This window comes from Lactuca virosa, chromosome 3 (assembly GCF_052849685.1).
Source record: "Lactuca virosa cultivar CGN04683 chromosome 3, Lactuca_virosa_CGN04683_v6, whole genome shotgun sequence".
In the NCBI taxonomy this organism is placed as follows: domain Eukaryota; kingdom Viridiplantae; phylum Streptophyta; class Magnoliopsida; order Asterales; family Asteraceae; genus Lactuca; species Lactuca virosa.
Genome location: NC_136428.1, coordinates 321711641 through 321724830, shown reverse-complemented (window position 1 = coordinate 321724830; position 13190 = coordinate 321711641). Strand labels below are relative to the sequence as shown.

At 31.0% G+C, this 13190-nt stretch overlaps 1 long non-coding RNA gene across 1 annotated transcript; it reads right to left on the bottom strand.

The window, feature by feature from the left end:
* Positions 1-2691: 2691 nt before the first annotated feature.
* On the bottom strand, positions 2692-3482 carry LOC145167370 (uncharacterized). The gene is made up of 2 exons (XR_013741109.1): positions 3215-3482; positions 2692-3101 (listed from the first exon to the last, which is right to left on the bottom strand). It is a non-coding gene; the product is annotated as an uncharacterized LOC145167370 (long non-coding RNA).
* Between the last annotated feature and the right edge of the window lie 9708 nt (positions 3483-13190).

Genomic DNA, 13190 nt, shown 5'->3' with positions numbered 1-13190 from the left:
ACATGTAGATGATTAAACATCTACTTGTTTTTATGGAAATGTTTAAACCGTGTTTTATGGTTTGATGGGAAGTGAAAGCTAAAATCCCAAAATATTAGTTTGAATTAGTGTGATTTGAGGCTAAAATGTACCAAATTAGAAGGAAACTACAACAATCTAAACAACCTACACAAAATCAGGTCAATCGATTTCGATGTTTACAGAAGAGACTTCTTTTGGTTTGACGCGTACAAGAAATGCCAATGGAAGTTCACAACAATCGGACTCCCGAACACACATTGACAGTTATGATGAGTCAGTGGATTTTGAAGATAAACAACCTCTTCATCGACCGATAGGAAGAAATACAGCAAAGAAAGCGGCTTCCGGTTCGGGTTCAAAACTTTTGAGTTCTAGCAATATTGATCATTTTATAGAAAACTTTGATCGATATTTCCAACTATAAGAGAGCACGTTAGCGATGATGAGTCAGGTGGAAGAAAACTGATTAATGTGCAAACGTCGTTTCAACAAGTGGAGATATTAAAATGAATGTCGGCAACTACTAGGACAACGATTTACATATATTTCTTGCAATGAAAGAATTCATTGGAGCGAGATATAGGAATAGGGAGTAGTTTTTTATGTTAGGAATTTTTATGTTGCTTTTTGACTTTTTTAAAATTTTTTAAATTCTTGTTTTTTTAGTTGGTGTGTGTTTTTTTAAATGAATGAAAAACTAGTTATATATATATATATATATATATATATATATATATATATATATATATATATATATATATATATATATATATTGTATTTCAAATAAAAATTGATATGGAGTGGTGTTTAGTAGTATGTATACTAAGTGCAATGTTGTTGGATGTGGTTATGAGGTGTCGACCCCCACATTAGTGGTTAGTGATGGATAGCCCTTGTGGCCTTATTACATATGACAGGTCCATTAGAAGCCCTTCATTGTTCTTGAATTGTTTTACTTTTTGGATTCATCGAACTCTAATTAGTAATCTTTGTTTACTAAGCCACCTCAAACCTATCTATTGTATATACTTGAAGGACACATAAACTTAATCCAACACCTTAGTAATATGTTCTCATTGTCATCCTTCAGGATCATCACCTTTCTAGTTTGTTCAATTGTTCAGTGAATTTGGGATGAGAAAACAAGAAACTTTAAGAAACACTTTCTTTTGGGAATTGTTGCATTTGTATAGAGACTTTGGGGAATTACTACACTAATATAGTCATAATGATTTTAAAAGTTTAAACCTACGAAAATAGAAAGCATATAATAGTAATTTAATAAAAAGAAGGATTTAAATTGATTATAAATTCTTTAAAATTGTTAAATGTAAACATTTAGACAAATTTGATATTATAAAGGTTTAAGATGAGAAAATATGATATTTAGAAATTTGGTTGTATAAAGTCAAGCGCTAGATAAAATTAATAGGTATTTGATTGACCGACCCTGAATGATAAAATAGTATGTAAAATGGGTGTAGTTTAATACAATTTTATTATAAGTATAATAATTTTAGACGAGGGCCAATATGGTCAATCTATTTTTTCTAATAGATATAAAGATTTTAAAATATAAAATATTAAACATGCTAAAAGTTAAATTTGGACAAATATGATATTTTCAAAGGTTTAAGAAAAGTAAATGTAATATTTAGAAAATAGGTTTAGAAAATATTATATTTCGACATTGAGCAGTGGCATATACAAAATATCCCTGTAATTAATTGTTATGATTATGAATATGAAAAACTGGTTCTAACCATGGTACCCATCATTCCTGAATTTAATATGAGTGTGATGAAGGTGGTTTTATCACATGGTTAGGTGTTGTTATTAGGTACTGAATTGAACTCACACATGATTGATATATATATATATATATATATATATATATATATATATATATATATATATATATATATATATATATATATATATATATATATCATGTGTGTGTTCAATTCAGTACCTAATAACATCACCCAACCATGTGATAAAACCACCTTCATCACACTCATATATATATATATATATATATATATATATATATATATATATATATATATATATAGAGAGAGAGAGAGAGATTTTAATGAATATAATCTTAATGTGGAAAAAAGAAAGTAAAATGGTGTAATTTTGTTGGTTTTTTGAAAACCGAACTCGAATGCAGAGACTATGTTGTAATAAAAAGAAAATAGAAAAAAGTTATTATACACAAACAAATAGAAATAAGTTGGTATTTTGTGCATTTAGGGTTTTGTAAAATGACTTTAAAAAAAATAGTTAATGTTGTCACCAAAGTGACTTGCTTAGCCATCTAGGTTAAATATTTTTTTTTGTGTAAATAATGTTGGGTTTTTTACACTTTTTAAGAACTCCAAACACAACACTTTTATATTATTCCTAAACTACTTCTTTCGCATCAAACCGGGCCTGAACTTTTGGTTACCTTTCCACAAAAATCTGATACCACTAAACTACAAACTAGTTCGTATTGGGCTTTTTATAACGGTTATATATAGCAATATATAAGTCATTTCTCTACAAAAAATAATTTGCTTTGTGGTATGCCTATTTTTACTAGCGATAAGGATATGACCCTTATCTATTTTTCTTTTAATACATATACACGCATAGACAATAACTAATTTAGCTATACATCCATTAATCTATGGTAAAAAATATTGTAATATAGGTAGTTACCTATGTATAACATGGAAAACATTACGTCCAAACACATCGATAAACTAAAAGAATCTTAAACTTAAGTGATTAGTTGATCATCCGGGGTAGGTTTCAATGAGGATCCGAAAGTGTCTGTGGAAATCTCCCAAATAGTGAAAGAAATTGTGATATAAGATTAACCTGCTTGGTACGCGGCATAGCACGAGCCTCGTTGAGCTCGGAGAGGCCGGTATTGAAACAAAATCGTCCTTGAAGGTCCTTTATAACAACAGTATTATTCGGTCCTTTTACAACAACAATATTCTTCATGCATCTACGCACGGCCTCTCCAACATCATCCTTTGTCTGCAATTCCCTCAAATGCAGGGGCAAAGGATATATCAGCATCCCTAAAAAACCCTGAATTATCAGTAATGATTCCCGAAACAATAGTAAACATGTATATATATAATTAACCCGAGTCAACTACAAAAAGGGTAAAGGGAAATTACGGAAGAAGTACCAAACTGAAGAAACTATGAATACACTGAAGGCAACTAACTTAGACTCAAAAAGTAGTCTGGAGAACACAAAGTTTCGGTGCTTTATAGATAGAAATACGTGATTTTTATTGTAGTGATGAAACCAAAATAACAGGGGTTACGAGGATCAATGAGCTATAAATTGCTATTTATCCTGGTGAATTAATAAAAGAATAATTCACGGAATTAAATAGTATTAGAAAACAAGGAAAAAGAGATATTGGGTAGAACTGTAGAACTGTAGAAGAAATAGCTTACGGTTGATATCCATCTATGACAAAATACAGAGTTGATATAGAATCTGTTACAACGGGGAGGCACCTGATGCTTGATAATTGATTCGTTTTTCACCTGGTAGCTTTCCTACTCACAGCGGCTCAACAGATTATTCCTTCAATAATAATCCATTAGTAAGTGATGAGTATCTTGTTCCTTATATATAATTTAATAAAAAAAATTAGATACCATAAGTACTTATCTGTCATTTTTAAGCAATAGAGTACAACTGCAAAATTTTATAATTGGAATTTCTTTAATATCAAGTAGTTTCTTAACATTTTGAACACCATTTTTTTTTCTCGTGTCTTTTTATATTAACTAACCATAACAAAAACAACCAAAGGCTTTTTGCCCAACGGTATCCGGTCCGTGAGGTTGAGGGTTCAATTCCCGTTGTAGATATAAGTGAAATTAAAGACCTGTTTAGAAATAGATTAGATTATTACGTTTAAAAAAAAAACTATAACAAAAACCAAACCAAGATACAAATAGAGTTATCTATTATAATACCAACACCACCACCGCTCACCTCGTGCACACGCCACCGCTCACCTAAAACCAAAATCAAATAGAGATTAATTATTACTCTTAGAGATCCTTTATTTTTCAGAAAATGACAACAAAATGGTTTGCATATGGAGTTACCATAGTGAGTGAATACTCATGCGTGATCGAGTTTAACGGTGTTCGGTACTAGTGATAGACCAACTACAAAAGAAGTTGAAAATATAAGGACCTTTTGTGTAATTTACAATAACTGGTTAATGAATGATGTGTTAAAAACTAATGTAAGTGACTTAATAGACATATAAATTGTAAGTTTAATGGCTTATTGCGGAAAGAATACTTTATTGACCAAATCAGGTAAATGATAATAGGTGACTGTGCTACAATAATATTTCCCATTTTTGTTTAAATGTTTTACTTTGTTCAATTTGGTTGGCTGATTGAGTTGGGTGAATATTAGAGTTTAAAATATTATCATCAAGTCATAATATAGGTTTACCATTGGAGATGCTTTAAGATGTAATTTATTTACAGTGTAAATTACATAAAGTCAAAATTACATATTTGCTTCATGTGGTTTGCAAAAAAGACAGAGCCGTCCTTTTGTAGAATTTTTGACACGATGGCTACTTTTCACATTTCAAATTAACACAAAATGACCTTTTGGCTAATGTTGTTAACTTTTTTAGTCAAGTCTCATATGAAATGATATATATACCCTTTTTACCGCAGGGACCATTTATGTAATGTGTTGTTACGATAAGGACCATTTGTATAATTTTCTCATTTATTTATTATTAGTTTTATATATTTTTTATGATTTAGATTTTTTTTAATATATTGTTTAATTTTTTTTATATTTTTTTCGTTTACATTTTTTTTGACATTTTGTTCGAATATATTTTTAATATTTGTTTGAAGTTTTGTTCGTGTATATTTGTTAAAGATTTCATGACAACTAGAATAATAATTCATAACATAATTCAATTAAATCATGTTTTCCTTTTTATGTTTTTGTTCATTTAATATAAATAAGGTTTTATTATTATTATTTTGTATTCAAATGTTTAACTATATATCAAAGATACACTACAAACTAAATGACATTTAGTGGCATAGAAAAAGTGTCACTAAAAACCGAAAATGTGCCACTAAAGGCTCCCTAGGGAATCATCGGCACAAAAAAAGTGTCACTAAAAGCGCTGCCACTAAAGGTATTTACTGGCACTTTTTTGTTGTGCCGCTACAGGCTTATTGGGTTTTAGTGTCACTTTTTTATTATGCCACTAAAGAACTTTTGAGTTTTAGTGGCACTATTTTTATGCCACTATATGATTTTCATGCTTTTAGTGTCATTTTTTACCATAGAAACATTATATTCAAAGATTTGGTCCAATTTTTTTAAAATTTAAATAGAATATAATATAATAAAAAAAATTAATATAATAACTGAAAAACATGATATCATTACTTTAACTTAAATTTAACGTGTCTCACAACAATATTATACATTACTTAAAACACATGTCTTAAAAAAATGTCTGAATGTTGTCGTAGTACTCAAAACATAAAACTATAAAACTAAATAAAACTTGATCGCCTCTAACTTTGTATAAGTATAATGCTCCTCTTGTTCATCCAAATTACGAACCACCAGCAAAACATGTTTAACCACAGTATATTATTAATTAATTTCATTTATGCAATAATCTAAAGAACAGGGCAACTTATTGCCATGGATAATTTGATACTCACTGGTGGAAGACTTCGAAGTCACTAGTGGAAGACTTAGTGGGTTGGTAGGAAGAATTTCATATAAATCCTTACAAACTTTGAATATTACCTATATATCTTTACAAATTTTAAGTTAGGTATATATCATTATAAAGGTATAAATTTCACATATATGTCCAAACGTATATTTTTATTGGGATTAATCAATTTAATATTAGAAAAACTTTTCTAAAACTCAAAATAACTCATGAAATTACTAAAATACCGTCTAAACTAAACCCCTTTAATTCTAAGCAAAAGCCTTTTTTTTCTCATCTAAACCTGCGCAAGCAATCCCCCACGTCGTTTCTTGCCTTCATGTTGGTATATAACTCTCACTTTTGTTCTTATTTGACATCAATATATAACCCTTCTTTCCCATTTGTAGATTAATAGGTACAACTTAAGTAATCGATATTTAGTCACACCAAGCTATCAACGTAAGTGTTAGGCTAGCTGTCATACAAAGGATATTTATAACAAAAGGTCCCAATCAGATATCATGTTATATTCTCAGTTGGTCCATTAAATATAAGCCATATGTTAACATGGAAGCACCACTGCATCAATTAGTTGCACTACCGTTAGTAGGTCTATATAACTAAATACTGCATGACCCTCATATGTTCTTTATACTGTAATAAAATTCAAAATACATGAGTCAAAATATAAATGTAAATTTTATTATTTTAAATGGACATGAATGTAATTTTAAAATTTATAAGGATATAAACTTAATATTTAAGCTATGTAAGGATATATATGAAATTCAACCTTAATGATATATTTTTTAGACCCAAATACAAGAACAAACAAAGCTAAATTTAAATCAATTTTTTTTTTTAAAAAGAAGTTGCCACACAATCACTCACTTTAGCAAAAAATGATGCTGCTCTAAAGTAGTCCTTTGATGAAAAAGCAGCTTCAGCCTACAATAAAATATAAATTATTTTAAATTTTTAGTAATGCAACATTAACCTCAAAAAACGACTTAAATTTTTATCCTTAAACCTTATGGCACATAATATGGGACCCTACACAACACAGCCTATATGTTTAAAAGACCAGTGTGGCATAAAATAACTCATTCTATTGTCATTTAATTTTCAAACTTAACTAGCAGATTAGGACACTATAGCGAGCTTACAAGAAACATTGAAAAAAAATTATTTTAGTTTTCCAATATGATCTTAATGATAGAGTTGAAGACAGCAAGTTGTGAAGATACAAGATAACAGATGCAACACAAACACTTGAAAAAACTAAACAATATTAGGCCAGTGAAGTCAAATCACTAACTTAAGTAGCTAACAAACGAACAAACTATAAAGCTGGACATAGAGATCAACCATACACAAAACATCCCCAAAACCATTGACCATCACTGATTTTAAATTCTATAGTGGTAGAAGTCAAAACTCAAAATTTTCTAATCTAATTAGTAACAAATATACCATTAGCATTCCGAGGTAGGTTTGGATGTATATAAATTGAAATAAGATTTGTCAGTTTTATTTTCAAACGACATTACGGAGGGGTTGAGGCTGATTCTGTATCAATGGGTTATTCAAATCCCAATTTATGAAAGATACAATACAGATTGGTAGGTCAAATTAGAAGCTAAATGTGATTTTGTAAATAAATCATACAAGCTCTAAATTCATTGCAAACTTCATTTTAGTTCAAAATATACCTAGACACTACAAAGTTGGAATATATAGTTTAATCCCACTGTAAAATGTTTTTTTTTTCATTTGAGCATTTCATCAAACACCTTCTCTTCATCTTTGTTTCAATGATCTCAACAACAAGAGACTTAGCCCTGTGATAATCTATAACCATAATTCTTCAACATTAACACAAGTATATAATAATATACTAAATTTAGTAGTTACCACTAACACTTTGGGTTGCTCTTTTAAGGTAAAGATCTCAATCTCCATACCTGGCACTAATGCACAAATCCCTTTTTCATGGTGTTCATTGGGAAAAAAGTGAAGGTGTGAGTTTCCTTTTAAATCGATTACCAAGTTTGTGCAAATATTAAAAGAAAAATAGTAAAGTATGTTATACGTAGATCTTAGGCTTGATAAAATTACAAAGGAGATGGTTAATTATAATTGTTCATTTTAGCATTTCTAATATCTTAATTAGTATTTTGCATTCATAAATAAGTTTCTTAATTATATTACTATAATTTAATATAGGTACTTTTGTACAACTTGTTACATAGGGTGTACATCTATGTCACAAAACTCATGCTCGAGTCTTTTCAGTTATAATTCTTATGAATGGACATAGTCGTTATTTTGAAGAAGAAAGTCTCGTCCAGTAATGTTGAAAGATAACATATTGTAAGAAAATAAAAAGTTTTTGGTCAATGACAGGTGGCGGCTACACTCAACCACGAAATAGTTTTTTTTTTTTTTTTCTATTATGTATTATGAATTATGAATGAGCAATGATGCTATTAAATAGGTACTTCTTTTTAAAAGGAAGTGTCAATTTGACATATTTATAATATCATTTACGCCCATAGTGTTTACCCTTTCAAACAACAGTTGTATTTTTGTATAAAAGTATAGTAAATGGTTATAATAATATTTTCATAGTTATTGTAGTATTATTAGTAATACTTATTATAATTTATTAACATTAATAATAACAGTAATCAATATTGTTGATAATTAGCTACCAAAATTTATCGACAAGGTGACATTGTAAGTTATTATTTTTTTCATTTTTAAATGAAAAATATAGCAATCTACTTTCATTAAAGTATTTGCATTATACTTTTAGTTTTTGTATTTTTCAAAGTAAAAAGTAGGATGCTAAAATAAATAAGAAAACAAAAGTACATTGTTATTTTAAAGTAAAAAGTAGTATGCTTAAATTTTTAGTAAGATATTTCTATAATATTTGTGATCTAACAGATTTATAACTTCCTAAGTTTTTAAAATTTCAGGAAAGATGTCACAATTCTTATTAAGATACACATTGAAACGAAAGCAACATACAAATGTACGTTTCATAAACAAACGTACCGATGATGCAAAATCTGTTGGTAATATATTTGCCCCATTATCTACACCAGCATTATCGTCATCATCATCTCGTACCACATTATCATCTGTTGGTATTGTATCTGTCCCAACATTTGTTTCACATCTTGGTACTACATCATCAACACATCCATCATCCATACCTACATCATCCAACCAGTCATCCTTACCTACATCATCTACCCAATCATGTGTACCTACATCTATCCAATCATCTACACATGCATCTACTACATCATCTATACCTAGATCCACAGGAAATTGTAGTGAATCGGTTGAGGAAAATGTTGGCGTTCAACATCAAGGGTATTTACTTGGATCTACAGGAATGGATGGGCGTCTATATATTAGAGTGCGAGATAAGGAGTAAGTTAAAATTCGTACATTTTTATCAACATTGAGCTTCATGATTTTTACAATGCTGTTAATTTTTTCTTTTGTAGGTTATTTCCTTCGGGCCCATGTTCTTCCGTTATCTATGAATCCTTTGGTGAAAGAGCTGATTTAAACGGGTATAGCTGGGCAACTTTAAGCGACGAGACAAAACTCCTTTATTGGGACGAGTTTCATGTATGTATCTCGTTTATGCAATTATTAGGTACTCATTAACTAAAAAACTCATCTATATATTTTGTATTGTAGAAAAAGTGCTATTGGGATGATGCAAAAACTCCGTTAGTCCAAGCTTGTTGGGAAAATAAGGCAAAGGAAAGATATAGACAATATATCTACAATATAAGCTCAAAATGGAAAAAGTCGACTCTAAAAAAAACTGTTAATATAACATCAGAAGTGTGGACATCCTGGACTGCCAGATGGAATACTAAAGAGTTCAAGAAGAAATCAGAACAAAACAAAAAAAATAGGCGTAGAGGTGTAGCTGATGGTCAAGCCCTTTCTACACATACCGGTGGATCGGCTTCTCATTCCAAGATTGCTTCTGATTTAGTAAGTATTCATTTAATTTTATATTCTAGCAATCTACTTTCATTTAGAAATACCATTATCTAGTTCTATTTTGATTTTTATAAGGACTAAGCCTAAATGCATAAAATAGCAATATACTTTCCTTTAGTTTTATATTATAGCATTTTAGATCCATTTTGATTTTTAAAAGGACTAAGCATAAATACATAAAATAGCAATATACTTTCATTTAGTTGTATGTTATAGTTTTTCTAGTTCCATTTTGATTTTTAAAAGGACTAATCCTAAAAAGTATGTTATTTTATTTTTCATTTTTAGAGAGTGGAGCCTAAATGCAAAAAATAGCAATCTACTTTCATTTACTTTTGTATCATAACAATCTAGTAAACAAAGCAATCTACTTTAATATTGATTTTTTTGTATATATGTAGAAGAAGCTTTGGGGACATGATCCGGCACACCATGAACTATTCTTGTATACACACACTAAGAATCATGATAGAGTGACTTTTTTAGTTGACAAAGCTAAAAAAAATTCATGTAAGTTTTATTTTGAATAATTTCATGTAAGTTTTATTTTGATTTTTTTTTGTATAAGTTTTATCTCAACACAATTATAAAATTATAGGATGATTTTATGGAACGATGTGATCGGTTGGAAGCGATAGGAGAGGAAATTGATGAGGACAAACTATTTTATGATGTTGTTGGGGGACATGATCGAAAAAAGAGATTATATGGATTTAGCTCATATGGAAAGCGCATTCGTTCTAGTAAAGGATCTTCTGAAACGCATCGCGAACAATATGAAGATAATAATGCCGAGAAAAAAGTCGAGATTGAGAATTTGAAGAAGTTAGTTGAGACGCAACGCGAACAATATGAGGATATTCAACAAAAATATGAGGATGTTCAGCAAAAATATGAGGATGCTCAGAAAAAGAATGTGGAGTTTCAGCAGAAAAATGTGGATGTTCAAGCAAATTTTGAACAACAACTTGCACAAGCAATGAATGTCATTAACACATTGAGTGAACATGTCAAAACTTTTATTAATCAATGATAGAATATTATGTATGGAATAATGTTTTACGTTAAATTTGTAGCGACTTTTGACTTTGAAATATGTATCTTTTGATGTATTGGATGTCTTTTAGTTTCTATAGAAATACTTTATTATTTTTGGTTTTATATTAATTGTATTTTTGTAAATTGATATAATAAGTCAAATTAAATAACCAAATTTTATAGAAAAAATGGTATGGAACAATTGTTATGGAATTGACAACAAAAAAGTTGTTACGAAATTTGCTACGGAACAAATGGCTACGGAATTTGCTACGGAACAATTAGCTTCGGAATTTGCTATGGACCAAATGGCTACGGAATTTGTTACGGAACGAATAGCTACGGAATAATTAGCTACGGAATTTGCTATGGACCAAATGGCTACGGAATTTGTTACGGAACGAATGGCTACGGAATTTGCTACAGAACAATTAGCTATGGAATTTACTATGGACCAAATGGCTACGGAATTTGCTACGAAACAAAATAGATGCGGAATTTGCTACAAAATTCATTGTTACGGAATTGTGATCGAAGTGTGTTGTAGTTGAAATCCTACGGATAGACGTCATAGCAACGGCCTGTAACGTCTGTAGATCCGGGCTAGTCAATTTAGAGACGATAAGCATCAAAAATGACTTTTTGATGGAAGATTATTTATAAGGTGTAATCTTAACTAAGTTGTAGTATATGTTACAAGGATTCCATACATATAAAGAACGCCGAAATCTGAGTTATAACGAAGAAGTTATGACCTGTCAAAGTTTCGCGACAGAACCGGCACGACACAGCGCGACGTAAATAGTGAATTTACGTTAGAGCGATATTTGGCCTTAGCGATCTAAATGAAAGTCGTAGAATACGTTAAACCGAGAGCGTGCATAAAAAGAACGTCTAAATCTGACTTCGTATGAGGAAGTTATGATTTTTCGAAGTTTCAGCATTAGTAGTATGCAGCCCGAAACTCGAGATTGAGGTCGAGTGATATTTAGCCAAAACTTTCTAAATGAGAATTGAAGATCTCATCAATAGTAGTCCAACGATAAGAAGACAGACGAAAACGGAGTTCAGATGAAGGAGTTATGAATTTCGAACGGAGTTTTCCTGTCCCGGCCTACTAAAAATAATATATTAATAATATATTAAAATTAACGTCAAAATTAGCCAACGGAGTCTAAACGAGAGTTGTAGATCATAATCTCACCTTCGCGTCGATATAAAGAACGTCGAAAACGGAGTTTGTATGCGAAAGTTATGAATTTCTGAAGTTCGGGCGCGAAACCCCAAAACTGTTAGGGTTCACGATGTGAAAACAGTGTTCACGACGTGAACTGACTTCTGACGCCTTCTGGAGCCTCCAGAGCAAGTGGACGAGTGACGAACGCAGTGACCTACTGTGCTCACGACGTGAACACTTAAAACTCACGACGTGAGTGCAGAAATTTCACCCTATAAATAGAAATCAAGGGTCAGCCGATTTTGGTTGCTCCGTCTCTTCTCTCTCACTCCCGATACTCTCTCTAAGCCTTATTTTAACCCCCCGAAGCCCCGGTATCATCCCGAGACCCGAAGCAAGTCCCAAAGCCCGAAGATCCCGAGAAGAAAAGAGTTTCCGAGCGGAAGCTCTGCCTGCGAGAAGCCCGGTGTGTGAGGATCTTCTAGTTTCACCGAAGAGCTACTACTCTTAGAGCCGTAGTGCTGCCCGATTATCTTCTGATCAAGTGAGTGTATAGTCCCTTTCATAAACACGATTTAATACAAGTATTGCTTTGAATGTATTAAGTATATGTTTGGTGTGAGTGTGTAGTTACTTTCTTCTAACACATAGATATGAAGTATTTGCTATGAAATACGTGCTACATGTTTATACATTGTTTGTTTACTTGAGATGGATGCTGAATGAATGTTTTATACGAGTTTTTAAATAATTTTAAACTGTATATGTAATTTATATCTACAAATATGTTGGGTAGAACATGGGTAGATGAAATAGTTGGTGTGTGATGAAATAATGTGATGAGAGATAGGTGAGGATATAATGGTGATGATAATTAGGTGATGATAGATAGGTGATGAATTACGAGTCCAGGCGATGTTGTGGCTGCGTATTCATGCGATGATAGTCTAACCCTTATTATGAATTACGAGTCCAGGCGATGTTGTGGCTACGTATTCATGCGATGATAGTCTAACCCTTATTATGATTTACGAGTCCAGGCAATGTTGTGGCTGCGTAATCATGCGATGATACCCTAACCCTTACTAGACACATATTGAGGGAGTGATCCCCGAATTAGTATTGTCTATGTGATGTAGGCGATGATCCTTAGGAAAAGTTCTT